This window comes from Microchirus variegatus (assembly GCF_963457635.1).
Source record: "Microchirus variegatus genome assembly, chromosome: 7".
NCBI lineage: Eukaryota > Metazoa > Chordata > Actinopteri > Pleuronectiformes > Soleidae > Microchirus > Microchirus variegatus.
Genome location: NC_139808.1, coordinates 31,906,036 through 31,921,035, shown reverse-complemented (window position 1 = coordinate 31,921,035; position 15,000 = coordinate 31,906,036). Strand labels below are relative to the sequence as shown.

The 15,000-nt window shown below is 40.7% G+C and overlaps 1 protein-coding gene across 1 annotated transcript in view; it reads right to left on the bottom strand.

Annotated features, from left to right (window-relative positions):
- The window catches only part of akap6 (A kinase (PRKA) anchor protein 6), a gene marked incomplete at its 5' end in the record, with an annotated part of 140,620 nt that overhangs the window by 38,710 nt on the left and 86,910 nt on the right, over positions 1–15,000 (bottom strand). The gene's annotated exons all lie outside the window — the stretch shown is intronic.

Genomic DNA, 15,000 nt, shown 5'->3' with positions numbered 1-15,000 from the left:
CTTTATTTACAACTTTCCTTCCATTTTTGTCTCATCCCGTCTCCGTCTTTATTTCCTGTACTGTAGCCCCGCCCCCTCGCTGAACTCATCCGTCACTTTCCATCTCCGTCTTCCTTCTCTTCATCCGTTAGCGTAACTCTCCGCTCCCTCCTTTTTCTTTTTTCCTCCTAATTTCCCTCCTCCTCCTCCTCTTTTCTCCTCTTTTCATTTTCTGCATCGATAGCTACTTGATTCTGCTTTTCCCTTGTCGTTTATCATTACCGCCCGCCTCCATTTGAATATTTAAATGTCTCTTCTCTGACTGTGTGTGTGTGTGTGTGTGTGTTTTTGCTGTGCTGTCATCAGAGAGGCGGCGGCCATTTTTCAATGTCGCCGATTCTGATGGAGATGCTATCGCGCGGCGCTTCACGGCCATCCATCCCCTTCACTTAGCTAATAGCCGCGCCGCGAGAGCGAGGGATGGACGGCTGGAGAAGAAAAAAGAGACGAGTGGAAGGTAAATATGTCGGCGTGGCACTCGTCTAACAGTCAGGAAATTATACGATTTATTCGCTGATGGCAAATATTGATTTAAAGAGGGGACGAGGAGGAGGAGGAGGAGGAGGAGGTGTTGTTGTTGTTGTTGTTGTTGTTGTTTGTTTGAAGGATGCCACTGATCCAAAGTCAAAGAAAAGAGGGGGAGAACAGAAAGATAGACACGCCGATTAAAATGCATGAGATCCTAACTTTGAGATAAGTGCTGAGAGAAGGATCTTAGAGAGGAGGAGGAGGAGGAGGAGGAGGAGGAGGAGGAGGAGGAGGTGGAGCAGGAGGAGGAGGAGGATGAGGAGCAGGAGGAGGAGGAGGAGGAGGAGGACGGGTACATGGATGACTAGCTGTGATGTATTCACGCCTCAAGTCAATCTACATGCAAGGATGGACAGAGATACACAAGCCTGAGGACAGAGAGACGAAGGGAGGATGGTAAAGGATGGACAGAGGAACCCACGCTCAGATCCTGATCATGGTGGAACCAGAACAAACAGAGACACGAGGCCTCCACACAGACACACAGGCTCCGCCCACCGCCACTCAAAGACTCTCCAAACACCAGGTTCAAGTTGGTAAGGCAGAAGAAGATAGAACAAGAAGATAGAACAAGAACAAGAAGATGGAACAAGAAGATAGAACAAGAAGATGGAACAAGAACAAGAAGATAGAACAAGAAGATGGAACAAGAACAAGAAGATAGAACAAGAAGATGGAAAAAGAACAAGAAGATAGAACAAGAAGATAGAACAAGAAGATGGAACAAGAACAAGAAGATGGAACAAGAAGATAGAACAAGAACAAGAAGATGAAACAAGAAGATAGAACAAGAACAAGAAGATGAAACAAGAAGATAGAACAAGAACAAGAAGATGGAACAAGAAGATAGAATAAGAAGATGGAACAAGAAGATGGAACAAGAACAAGAAGATAGAACAAGAAGATAGAACAAGAACAAGAACAAGAAGATAGAAAAAGAACAAGAAGATAGAACAAGAACAAGAAGATGGAACAAGAAAAAGAAGATAGAACAAGAACAAGAAGATGGAACAAGAAAAAGAAGATAGAACAAGAACAAGAAGATGGAACAAGAACAAGAAGATAGAACAAGAAGATGGAACAAGAAGATAGAACAAGAAGATGGAACAAGAACAAGAAGCTAGAACAAGAACAAGAAGCTAGAACAAGAACAAGAAGATGGAACAAGAAGATAGAACAAGAAGATGGAACAAGAACAAGAAGATAGAACAAGAAGATGGAAAAAGAACAAGAAGATAGAACAAGAAGATAGAACAAGAAGATGGAACAAGAACAAGAAGATGGAACAAGAAGATAGAACAAGAACAAGAAGATGAAACAAGAAGATAGAACAAGAACAAGAAGATGGAACAAGAAGATAGAACAAGAAGATAGAACAAGAACAAGAAGATGGAACAAGAAGATAGAACAAGAACAAGAAGATGAAACAAGAAGATAGAACAAGAACGAGAAGATGGAACAAGATAGAACAAGAACGAGAAGATGAAACAAGATAGAACAAGAACAAGAAGATGAAACAAGAAGATAGAACAAGAAGATAGAACAAGAAGATAGAACAAGAAGATGGAACAAGAAAAAGAAGATAGAACAAGAAGATAGAACAAGAAGATGGAACAAGAACAAGAAGATAGAACAAGAAGATGGAACAAGAACAAGAAAATAGAACAAGAAGATAGAGCAAGAACAAGAAGATGGAACAAGAACAAGATAGAACAAGAACAAGAAGATAGAACAAGAACCAGAAGATAGAACAAGAAGATAGAACAAGAACAAGAAGATAGAACAAGAACAAGAAGATAGAACAGGAAGATAGAACAAGAACAAGAAGATAGAACAAGAAGATGGAACAAGAACAAGAAAATAGAACAAGAAGATAGAGCAAGAACAAGAAGATGGAACAAGAACAAGAAGATAGAACAAGAACAAGAAGATAGAACAAGAACAAGAAGATAGAACAAGAAGATAGAACAAGAACAAGAACAAGAAGATAGAAAAAGAACAAGAAGATAGAACAAGAACAAGAAGATGGAACAAGAAAAAGAAGATAGAACAAGAACAAGAAGATGGAACAAGAAAAAGAAGATAGAACAAGAACAAGAAGATAGAACAAGAACCAGAAGATAGAACAAGAACAAGAAGATAGAACAGGAAGATAGAACAAGAACAAGAAGATAGAACAAGAAGATGGAACAAGAACAAGAAGATAGAACAAGAACAAGAAGATAGAACAGGAAGATAGAACAAGAACAAGAAGATAGAACAAGAAGATGGAACAAGAACAAGAAAATAGAACAAGAAGATAGAGCAAGAACAAGAAGATGGAACAAGAACAAGAAGATAGAACAAGAACAAGAAGATAGAACAAGAACAAGAAGATAGAACAAGAAGATAGAACAAGAACAAGAACAAGAAGATAGAAAAAGAACAAGAAGATAGAACAAGAACAAGAAGATGGAACAAGAAAAAGAAGATAGAACAAGAACAAGAAGATGGAACAAGAAAAAGAAGATAGAACAAGAAGATAGAACAAGAACAAGAAGATAGAACAAGAAGAAAGTTTAATAAAAACCTTCCACGACTGTCGTCCAATCAAAGAACATTAAGTTTGACGCACTTTAACTTCACTTTAACTCAGTTCAACTAAACATTGTTTAAAATGTGACGTAAATGAATTTACTGTATATATTTGTATATATTTGTATATAATGAAAGTATAAATCATGAAAAATCATTGTATTTTCTTTCTTTTTTACCAGGTGACAGGAACATTAAAAACAACAACAAAGTTCTTGTTTTGACAACATTTTTAGATGTTTTCTTCACTTTTGACTGAAACACAAATAAATAAACGTATATAAATCACAACAGGAGACAACGCAGATGGAAATGCCAGCGCTTTCCAAAAAGAGGAATAAACGCTTGAAAAGACAGAGGAGAGAGAAAGAGGAGGAGGAGGAGGAGGAGAAAATCAACAAGCAATCACAAGTTTAATTCAGTCTCCATATTAATGAGCGCTGAGCTGAAATGTCAGCAAAAATCCACTCATACATGAAAAACACTTAATGTATTTTCAACACGTTCTGCTCACATCTGAGGAGTTTGTCTGAGGCTGCGTAACGGAACAGTTCTGTCGTCACGGAAACTGAAGATGAGATAAGACGGTGTCTTCATCACCATCACCATCATCATCATCATCATCAGCCTTCATCTACTCCAAACACTTCTGCCTTTAAACCTCATCATTTAGACATAAAGTAATACGAAATAAAAGTCTACGACGTCTTTACGAACGTGTTCACGTTAGTAAACCACTCACTCTCCCACACCAAAGTCCATAGAGAAAACCAGTGATTTTAGCTCACAGGGACACAGGAGCTGCTGGTCTACTGCTGCCTCGTGTGGTCACTTTGTGTCACTGAGTTAAGACTAAATTAAATATTTTAAAAGCTGAATTCACTAAAATCAGTCATTGTAAGTTAGTGATGGAGGCAGCAGTGGATCAACAACTCCTGTGAACTCCTGTGTGCTGTGATGTTAAAATCACTGGTTTACTCTATGGACTTTGGTGTGGGAGAGTGAGTGACTTTGGTGTGGGAGAGTGAGTGACTTTGGTGTGGGAGAGTGAGTGGTTTACAAACTTCAGTTTACACAAGGAAAAGTCTGTCTGACAGTGAAGATAAAGACGTAAACATGTTCTTAAGACGTCGCAGACTTAAAGTGACGTAGATTTTAATTCATATATTTCCTCTAAGAGGCTGTAAACTGAAGTTCATAAACCACTCACTCTCCCACACCAAAGTCACTCACTCTCCCACACCAAAGTCCATAGAGTAAACCAGTGATTTTAACATCACAGCACACAGGAGTTCACAGGAGTTGTTGATCCACTGCTGCCTCCATCACTAACTTACAATGACTGATTTTAGTGAATTCAGCTTTTAAAATATTTCATTCAGATTAAAATCAGTGACACAAAGTGACCACACGAGGCAGCAGATGACCAGCAGCTCCTGTGTCCCTGTGAGCTAAAATCACTGGTTTTCTCTATGGACTTTGGTGTGGGAGAGTGAGTGGTTTTTTTCAAGTCTTCTGTGAAAGTGGATAAAATTACGCCATGCACTTCAGTCTTTCTTACATAACACACACGAGCACACAAACACACACACGGGGGGGAGAGAGAGAACAGTGCTGTATTCTTGCTTACGTGTGTGTGTGTGTGTGTGTGTGTGTGTGTGTGTGTGTGTGTGTGTGTGTGTGTGTGTGTGTGTGTGTGTGTCTCCGGCTGAGATGGATGTTCACGCGTTCTCAAAGAACAGGAAGTGTCTCTGACTGAGAGCTCCATTTATACCGATACACACTTCAACCTGTGTGTGTGTGTCTGTGTGTTTGCGTTGATGTTTCTATGGCAACACTTTTACATTACATGTATACGTGTGTGTGTGTGTGTGTGTGTGTGTGTGTAAGTTTCAGATGTTGTCGAGGTAAACTTTAATGTGTTTGGACAGAAAAACTCTCTCTCTCCGTCCGTCTCTGAACGAGGCGACGACAAAAGACTCGGCAACACGTTTTAATTGTTGTCGTGGAAACCAGATGAATGAGTGGACCAGTGGAGACGGGTCACTATTCAGCCTCACAGTGTGTGTGTGTGTGTGTGTGTGTGTGTGTGGTCATTAGATGGTGAAATTTGGTTAAAGAAAGACCAAATAAAAAAACACACACACACAAAGTTTGCGATTGAGTCACCGGAGCTTTCGGAACGCCATGTGATGTCGCTGATGTCAGGTGACCTCTGACCCGCTAAGAACCCTGGGAATTCTCTACGGTGGCACCGGGAAAACAATGAGGGAGAACATTCCACACACACACACACACACACACACACACACAAGGAAGAAAGGAAGCAAGGAAGGAAGTAAGGAAGGAAGGAAGGATCATGTCTGAGTGTCAGAGTCAATTTCATGTGTGTTTGCATTGTGTACATTTACTGTGAAGTCACATGACCTCTGTGGTGTAAGGGGGGGGGAGTGAATGAGTCGTGTGTGTGTGTGTGTGTGTGTGTGTGTGTGTGTGTGTGTGTGTGTGTGTGTGTGTGTGTGTGTGTGTGTGTGTGTGTGTGTGTGTTACTGAGTCCATAGGAAGCTGGACTGACTCACACACTATTCACTGTGTGAACAAAGACGGTCTTTATACAGAGAGAGAGAGAATGTATGGATGTGTGTGTGTGTGTGTGTGTGTGTGTGTGTGTGTGTGTGTGTGTGTGTGTGTGCGTGTGTGTCTTTCACTTCCATTCTCATGATTATCAGTGAATTTAAAGGTCATGAAAAATCATGCATTTCTTATATGATATAAATTGTAATTATATATACAGTATATATTTATATATATACAGTGTATATTTATATATATACAGTATATATTTATATATATATATATATATATGTATATATTAATATAATATATATATATTATCATTTTAGAAAATGATGGTGGTGTGTTTTTGCAGATGATTTAAAATGTACAAGGTTCCTTGAATGCATCTCATAGCTATCATTGATCCCCCACATAAACAATGACATTTACAGGGTTCAATGAATGCATCAGCAACAGTGTGTGTGTGTGTGTGTGTGTGGTCAGGTGGGACCTTCGTGTTTGTTTTTGCATGGCTGAATTTACGAGGTTCCTTGAATGCATCTGGAAGCTGCTCCTCTAAATTATAAACCCCATTACCCTCACGTGGCTAATGTTAGCTCCTTTTAATATATAGATTTTTTAATTTAATTTAATTTAATTTAATTTAATTTAATTTACAGGTGGTTTGAGTGACACACACACACACACACACAAACACGCGCACACACACTTCTAAAGACAATTGGATAAGTCACGATGATCATCATGATTTTTTCATACGTCGCTTCCTCTTATTCATTTTCTTTGTGTTCCACTACTATGACATAAATGTAATGTGTGTGTGTGTGTGTGTGTGTGTGTGTGTGTGTGTGTGTGTGTGTGTGTGTGTGTGTGTGTGTGTGTGTGTCCAGTCAGAGCGAGTGTGTGTCGCCTAAATGACAGACAATCTTTATTCTAATGAAGAGGGTGCCAAGGTCAAACGGAGAGTGGGGTGATGAATGGGGAAGACACACACACAAACACACACAGACACAGACACACAGACACACACACACACACACACACCCTTGAGCTGACATTAAACATTATTCTCATGACAAACACTTAAACAAACGTCAGAGGAAATAAAATCTGTTTGCAGGTAAAACAAAAAAAACTGCAGTGTGTGTGTGTGTGTCTGTGTCTGTGTGTGAGAGTGTGTGTGTGTACTTGTACATAGGTCTTTGTGAGGACATTTTATCCAGTCCTAACCTTCTGTAAGTGTAAGTCCAGGTTAAAGTGAGATTAAGGGTTAGGATTAGGACGGACGCTGACCTCACTGTGAGGGTCGTGGTGGGTGGGGTTTAGGTTTTGTGTGTGTGTGTGTGTGTGTGTGTGTGTGTGTGTGTGTGTGTGTGTGTGTGTGTGTGTGTGAGTCGACCTTGTGCGACTTTTACTTTGACGACGCTCAAACACTAAAGAACTACTTCCACTGTTACTGCGTTGAGATTCCCGCTCGTTTTATTACGAACGGGCGAGTGTCAGGTTTCAGTCATCAGACAGACGGCGTTCCTGGGAAGACGAACGAGGAAGACGAGGAGGAGGAGGAGGAGGAGGAGGAGGGAGTCTCAGGAGAGACGAGGAGATACAGAGAGAGAGAGGAAGAGGAAGAGGGTAAAGTTGGTGAGATGCGCTGAGTCGTGTCTCTTTGTTCTAAAGCAGATATATCCCCGACTTTATCAAGACTGACAGAACAAACGCACAGGAAACAGCCTCCCACAGGACACATAATCCACACACACACACACACACACACACACACACACACACACACACACACACACACACACACACACACACACACACACACAGATCTGAGAAGCAGTGAGACACACACACACATAAAAACCAGCGCAGATACATACACTCACTCACACACACGGGTGAGAAAGTCAACACAACAAGGTTGACGACGCGCACACACACACACACACACACACACATTTGTGATGACACAGAAAACAAAAATGACATGTGACAGTTTCCAACCAGGGAGGAGAAAAACAACAGAAAAGTCAAGAAAAGAAAAGAGAAAAGTGAAAGAAAAGGAGAAGGAAATTAAGAAAAATTGTTTAAAAAATGGAAAAGAATAAAAAGGGAATGGAAGCTGAAAAAAGAAAAGAGAGAGAAAATGGAAACTAATAGAGAAAATGAAAGAATAGACAGAGAAGGAAAGAAAAGAAAGGGGAGAATAAAAGAGAAAATGAGAAGAAGTGATGTTTTTATTTGAATCAGGTTTGAAACTCTGACTTTTTGTCGTGTTTTTCTAAGAAAATAACAAAAGAACATGTTTTGAGGTGCGTTCAAGTACACACACACACACACACACACACACACACACACACACACACACACACACACACACAGCAGGTCAGTGAACGTGTTAAATCATTCATCATCATCTTGGTCTCACAGAGTTCACTGAAACAACAGGAGTCTCAGAAAATAAAGAACAGACGTTTGTTTCGTCTTCATTTTTCTTCTTTAAGATGAAGAAAACACTGTAAATATCTCTGTTTTCATCATGACTGACATTTATCACCTTTAAGGTTCATCACAACATCATCGTGACCTTCAATTCTTAAGGAAAACATCGCCAGACAACAGGAAACTGAAGTTTATAAACCACTCACTCTCCCACACCAAAGTCCATAGAGTAAACCAGTGATTTTAACATCACAGCACACAGGAGTTCACAGGAGTTGTTGATCCACTTCAAGTTCAAATGTCAAAATAAATGTCTTATTTTGTAAAATTCGGCTTTCGTTTACACTGACCTCAGTGACACAAAGTGACCACACGAGGCAGCAGTAGACCAGCAGCTCCTGTGTCCCTGTGAGCTAAAATCACTGGTTTTCTCTATGGACTTTGGTGTGGGAGAGTGAGTATGGAAGCTACTTTAATACTTTCATGACCGTTTCTCTCCAGTTGTGGATCTTTTCAAATAAAGTTATGAAATCTGATGAATTATAATCTGAAAGCAGGTTATGTGTGTGTGTGTGTGTGTGTGCTCACATTAACACACACACACAAACAAGAGGAAAAGAAATGCATGATGGAAACACACACACACACGGAAACATACGAAGTAAATCACACATAAATAAATAAATATTGTCACCATAACAACTGAGCGACACACACACACACACACACACACACACACACACACACACACACACACACACACACACAGTCCCAGTGGAGCTCAATTCTCAGTAACAAACAGCGACAAACGACAAAACACAACATCAGGACGTCTGACCCAGGAAATGTTCTGCTCAACACACACCCACACACAAACACACACACACACACACACACACACACACACACACACACTCTCACTCACACACACTCACACACACACACACTCACACACACACACACACACAGTATCAGAGTGAGCTCAGCAGAGCTCTCAGAGTCTCTAGAGACTCAGAAACCTGGATCAGATTCTCTTGAGCTGCAGGAAGTTTCTTTTGAAGGAAAACCAGCAGATTTTTACCGTTTCCAAGTGTTTTTTCTCTCCTTTTTTATGTTTAGTGAGGGATTTTTTTTACCTCTCTCTTCCTCGGATTCACATCCTCTATCTCCTGCTTTCTCACTATAAAGGATATATATATATATATGATTTCATACAGGCTCTATACTGTGTATAAGTGATATTCACATCATCATCATCATTTTGTGTTTTCCTTCTAAAAAACTGAACCACTCTAAAGGCTGCAGTACAAACACCAGGCCTGTAGGTGGCGCTGTGACAGATGCACATATCTGCTGAAACGTCATGACAGTAATATTTATTATTAAAATATTAATAATGTTGATAAAAGCAGCTGATTATGCAGGTTTTTGTCGTTACTGGAGCTTTTATTTTGAAAATCTGCCTGTGTAAAAACACATTCTTGTGTTTCTTTTTTTAACTGCTTGTTTAAAAGTGATGACATGACACCTGTCAATCATTTCTAAATCTGTCTGCAGAAATCCCTTCACGCTGCGTTTGAGGCCCGGGTAAAAAACGTGGGACATTTCACTTCTGCTTCTCTTTTTCTCTTTTCTAATTCCTGCGTCTTCATTTTCTCACATCCCAACATTCTCCTCTCCTCCACAAATCCCTCTTTTCTTTCACTTCTCATCCCTTCTTTCTTCCTCTCCTCCAGGTTGTAAAAACTGAAAGTTGCTCAGCTGTTTCCAGAAAAACCCGCGTTTGCTGCAACAAATTACTTTCCTTCTTTTCTCCCAATCATTTTCTCCTCCTCTTCCTTATTTCTCTCCCTCTTTCTGAGGATGGAGGGATGAAGGGATGGAGGGAGGGAGGATGGAAGCGTTAACAGCACAGCGAGGATTGCAGCAACAATTACATGTGAAATTAGCCTCGCCTCATAGCCTGCAGTGTAATTCCAGCCTTCTGAGGCGTGGCACAGTCATCTGTCTCTAATTAAAGATTCTCTCTCTCTCTCGGGTTAATATTCATCTTCATTGACTCTCTCTCTCTCTCTCTCTCTCTCTCTCTCTCCCTCTCTTTTTTGGGGGTGGTTTAAAACCTGGTTCAGCAGAGGTCACGGCTTTTAACAGGTTAAACAAATCTGTGTGTCTTTTATTTTTAAATCAAAATAATAATAACAAACTTCTTCTCTTTTTTCCTCAGGCCAAACCTCAGACTGCTGCTGCTGTTTTACATAAATATGATTTAAACACAGCAGCTTTATTATTGACTCTATTTGATTTCATAAGATTTGCTTCAAACGTGTGTGTTTTTACACGTGTCCCACTCCTGCTCCAGCACTTGAACGCAGCACGTGCTGAGAAACATAAACTATCATTGTGTTTTAAGAGCTGTTTCTGTGTTTTATGTTGAAAATCCACAAACATAAAGGTTGAATTGAAGCGAATAACAAAGAAAAAACACATTTTCTATAATTATTATTCTGCGTTTTTACGTCGCTTGCGATGAAAACGAAAGTGGGAATTTTACGCGAGGACAGTGAAGGCATCGCGAGGAGAAAGAGGAGAGAGGTTTTTCAGTCAGAGCTCAGAGGATCGACGACTTAAGCCGTCGGTGTGTTTCTCAGGCATGACTCTCTGCTGGAGTATAACCCTCACTCTGTGTGTGTGTGTGTGTGTCTGTGTGTGTGTGTGTGTGTGTGTGTGTGTGTGTGTGTGTGTGTGTGTGTGTGTGTGTGTGTGTGTGTGTGTGTGTGTGTGTGCTGCCCTCAGGGTTTAAGCTGCAGAGGCTGAGACTCCTCGACTGTATGTTGTTTTTCATTTCTCTCTGTTTCCATCTGTGCGCTGATCTTCTCCACATCACTCATTTGAACTTAAAGGGATAATTCAGGGTTTATTGTGAAGTGAACGTAGTTGAAATATTATTATATCAGTGTGTGCTGTGAGCGCCCCCTGTCTGCAGCCTGAGTCAATGCAATATGTTAAGAATATTATGTTCCACGTCTTTATCTTCACCGCGAGACAGACCTTAATAAACCACCCACTCTCCCACACCAAAGCTCACAGGGACACAGGAGCTGCTGGTCCTCTGCTGCCTCGTGTGGTCACTTTGTGTCACTGAATTAAGTCTAAATTAATTATTTTAAAAGCCGAATTCACTAAAATCAGTCATTGTAAGTTAGTGATGGAGGCAGCAGTGGATCAACAACTCCTGTGAAGTCCTGTGTGCTGTGATGTTAAAATCACTGGTTTACTCTATGGACTTTGGTGTGGGAGAGTGAGTGACTTTGGTGTGGGAGAGTGAGTGGTTTATAAACTTCAGTTTTCAGCCTCTTAGCGGAAATATATCAAATTAAATCACATCAGTTTAAGTCTACGACTTCTTCAGACCGTGTTCACATCTTTATCTTCACTGTTAAACAGACTTTTCCTCGTTTAAACTGAAGTTTATAAACCACTCACTCTCCCACACCAAAGTCCATAGAGAAAACCAGTGATTTTAACATCACAGCACACAGGAGTTCACAGGAGTTGTTGATCCACTGCTGCCTCCATCACTAACTTACTATGACTGATTTTGTAAAATTCGGCTTTTAAAATATTTAATTTTGACACACTTCAGTGACACAAAGTGACCACACGAGGCAGCAGTAGACCAGCAGCTCCTGTGTCCCTGTGGGCTAAAATCACTGATTTTCTCTATGGGCTTTGGTGTGGGAGAGTGAGTGGGTTATCAAAGTCTGTCTCACGGTGAAGATAAAGACGTGGAACATAATATTTATTAACATATTGTGTGGACTTAAGCTGCAGACAGGGGGCGCTCACAGCACAAACAAACAAGCTAAACAATCAGTGTGTCTGAAGTGAACCGGTGACTCACTTTACTTTATGTAAAACACATATCAGTGTGTTTGTGACAGTAAATTAATAAACATATCCTCATTATGTTAATAGAAATGAATCTGCTTGTAATTATGTTTCCTTCAGAACATATTTGTGTTGCAAATGAGTCAAATAGAAACATCATTTATCAGGTTCACAGGGTTAAACTGCTTTATTTGATGAAATAAAGTTGTCCTCTGTGTGTGTGTGTGTGTGTGTGTGTGTGTGTGTGTGTGTGTGGGTGTGTGTGTGTGTGTGTGTGTTAATCAGTTCAATGTCTGTCCTTCTGGTTTGGACTATAGATAACCAGAGGACCACTGAACACACACACACACAAACACACAAACACACACACAGACACGCAGACACACACACAGTGTGTAGCTTTAGACAGAGCTCCTCTGTCGCTCCAACACTGATTGGTTTTGGAACACAGTTAATGAGCAGGTGTGTGTGTGTGTGTGTGTGTGTGTGTGTGTGTGCAGCCCAGCATTCCATCAGAACACCAAGGGCTATTTGAAATGAGAATTTAGCAACAGAGAGAGCGACACACACACACACACACACACACACACACACACACACACACACACACTCCTGATAGCCACTGTAATTAGTTGGACTCGACTGGAACTCGCCACAGGGAGAGAGTGAGCGAGCGAGTGGGAGTGAGAGAGGAAGACGCTTCAGTGTGTGTGTGTGTGTGTGTGTGTGTGTGTGATGACTTAATGCAGGGAAATTTCACATTCTTCAAATCAAACCTTGGAAAGAAACTTTGATTGATTTGAAATAAGAATGAGCTGATCTGGATCTGTCATGTGACCACGTGTTGATGTGCGAATGAGTGAGTGTAAGTGAGTGAGTGAGAGAGAGTGTAAGTAAGTGAGAGTGTAAATGAGTGAGAGAGAGTGTAAATGAGTGAGTGAGTGTGAGTAAGTGAGAGTGTAAATGAGTGAGTGAGTGTAAATGAGTGAGTGAGAGTGTAAATGAGTGAGAGAGAGTGTAAGTAAGTGAGAGTGTAAATGAGTGAGTGAGAGTGTAAATGAGTGAGTGAGTCTAAGTGAGTGAGTGTGTGTAAAAGAGTGAGTGAGTGAGAGTGTAAGTGAGTGAGTGAGTGAGTGTGTAAGGAGAGTGTTAGTGAGTGAGTGAGTGAGTGATTGAGAGTGTGATTGAGTGAATGTGTGAGTGAGTGTAAAAGGTTGTGGGTTCAATTCCCGACTGCTCATCTACATGTGCCCTTGAGCAAAGATACCTAAACTCATGTTGCAGCATGTGAATGAGTGAGTGAAATAAGTGTGAATGAGTGAAAACTGTTGCGTAAATCAGCTTCATCAAGACTCTATATAAATACAGACCATAATAGCAACTGATCTGATTTGGTGGTAACGAGTAACAGAGAGAGTTAGAGGAAATGTAGTGGAGTAAAAGTAGATGTTATATTAAATAAAGTACACATACGTGAATGTTGTAACGTAACAAAGTATTTGTACTTTGTTACGTTACAACACTGTGATTAAATGAACAAAGACTATGATGAAGACATAAAGATGATAATAATAAAGATGATGATATTAAAGAGGCAGAAGTTTTAAATGTCACACGATTCATTCTGATCAATACTTTACAAACAGAGTGAGTGAGTGAGTGATAATCACACTCTCTTATTTTCCTCTGCAGTCATTTCTCCTCCTGAGGCTGTTTGTGTTTTAAAGTTTGACTGAAAACAAATTATTTCTTTATGATTAAAATAAATAAATCAAATATGTATGAGAGTCCACTCTCTGTATAAAACGTCCAGACTTAAACACATCCCTGTTTATCTTAGCCCAGTGTGTGTGTTTGTGTGTGTGTGTGTTTATCCGCCTGCCTGCCTGTCAATCACAACATTACCACGGTCAGTGAATGCACCACCACCTCCTCCTCTGGGACTGCAGGGGTCAGAACCTTGATCATCTATTGGCTGAACTACAGGAGCCTTGACGTGTGATTGGTTGACAGCAGCTACAAGGTCTGAGGCTTGTTACACTGTGTCCCTGTGGACACACACACACACACACACACACACACACACACACACACACACACACACGCACACACCCCCACACACACGCACACACACACACACGCACACACACACTCCTCATTTAAACCAGGGATTTCCCAAACTTTTCAGCCTCCGAATAACAGAGAAAGACACTCAGAAGTCCTGTTTTCTCACAGGACATTGAAGACATCTTCATGTCTCCTGTGAAGCTCTGTCTCTCTGTCGTCCTGAAACATCAACCAACATCTCGACGACATGAGCTCATTATTCGACCACAATCCCTGAATCATATTTACAGCAATCTTTACTCAAACTTCTCAGAACAAGACGCTTTTTTGGTGTCCGATAACAACACTGATATCACAAGTTCAACAATCTATGAGAGGAACAGGAACAAAAAGGACAAGAACAAGATCGAGAAGAACATCAACAAGAAGGACAAGAACAACTTCAACATCAAGAAGATCAAGATCGAGAACAAGAACAAGAAGGACAAGAACAAGAAGGACAAGAACAAGAAGGACAAGAACAAGAAGGACAAGATCAAGAAGGACAAGATCAAGAATGAGATCAAGATTAAGGCTGAATCCCAATTCCTCCCCCTTCCCCCTACCCCTTGTTTTTGCCCGTTCATGTGAGGTGTAGTGCTGTCTCATTTCTCATAAGGGTTAATGGGTAGGGCCAAGCCGAATTACTAGCTAGTCGTAGCCGATGCTATCCCGGCGTTCCTTTCGTAAGTGGTTAGCTAGCTGCTATCGCTATTTTTTTAACATTAACAAATTGTGCCGGAGTGCACAGTTACAGGAGATTCTGTCCCCGCTCTACTCCGCTCTGTCTGCGAGCAGCTTTCTCCCTCTGCACCGTGTGTGTGTGTGGCTATGGTAATGCAG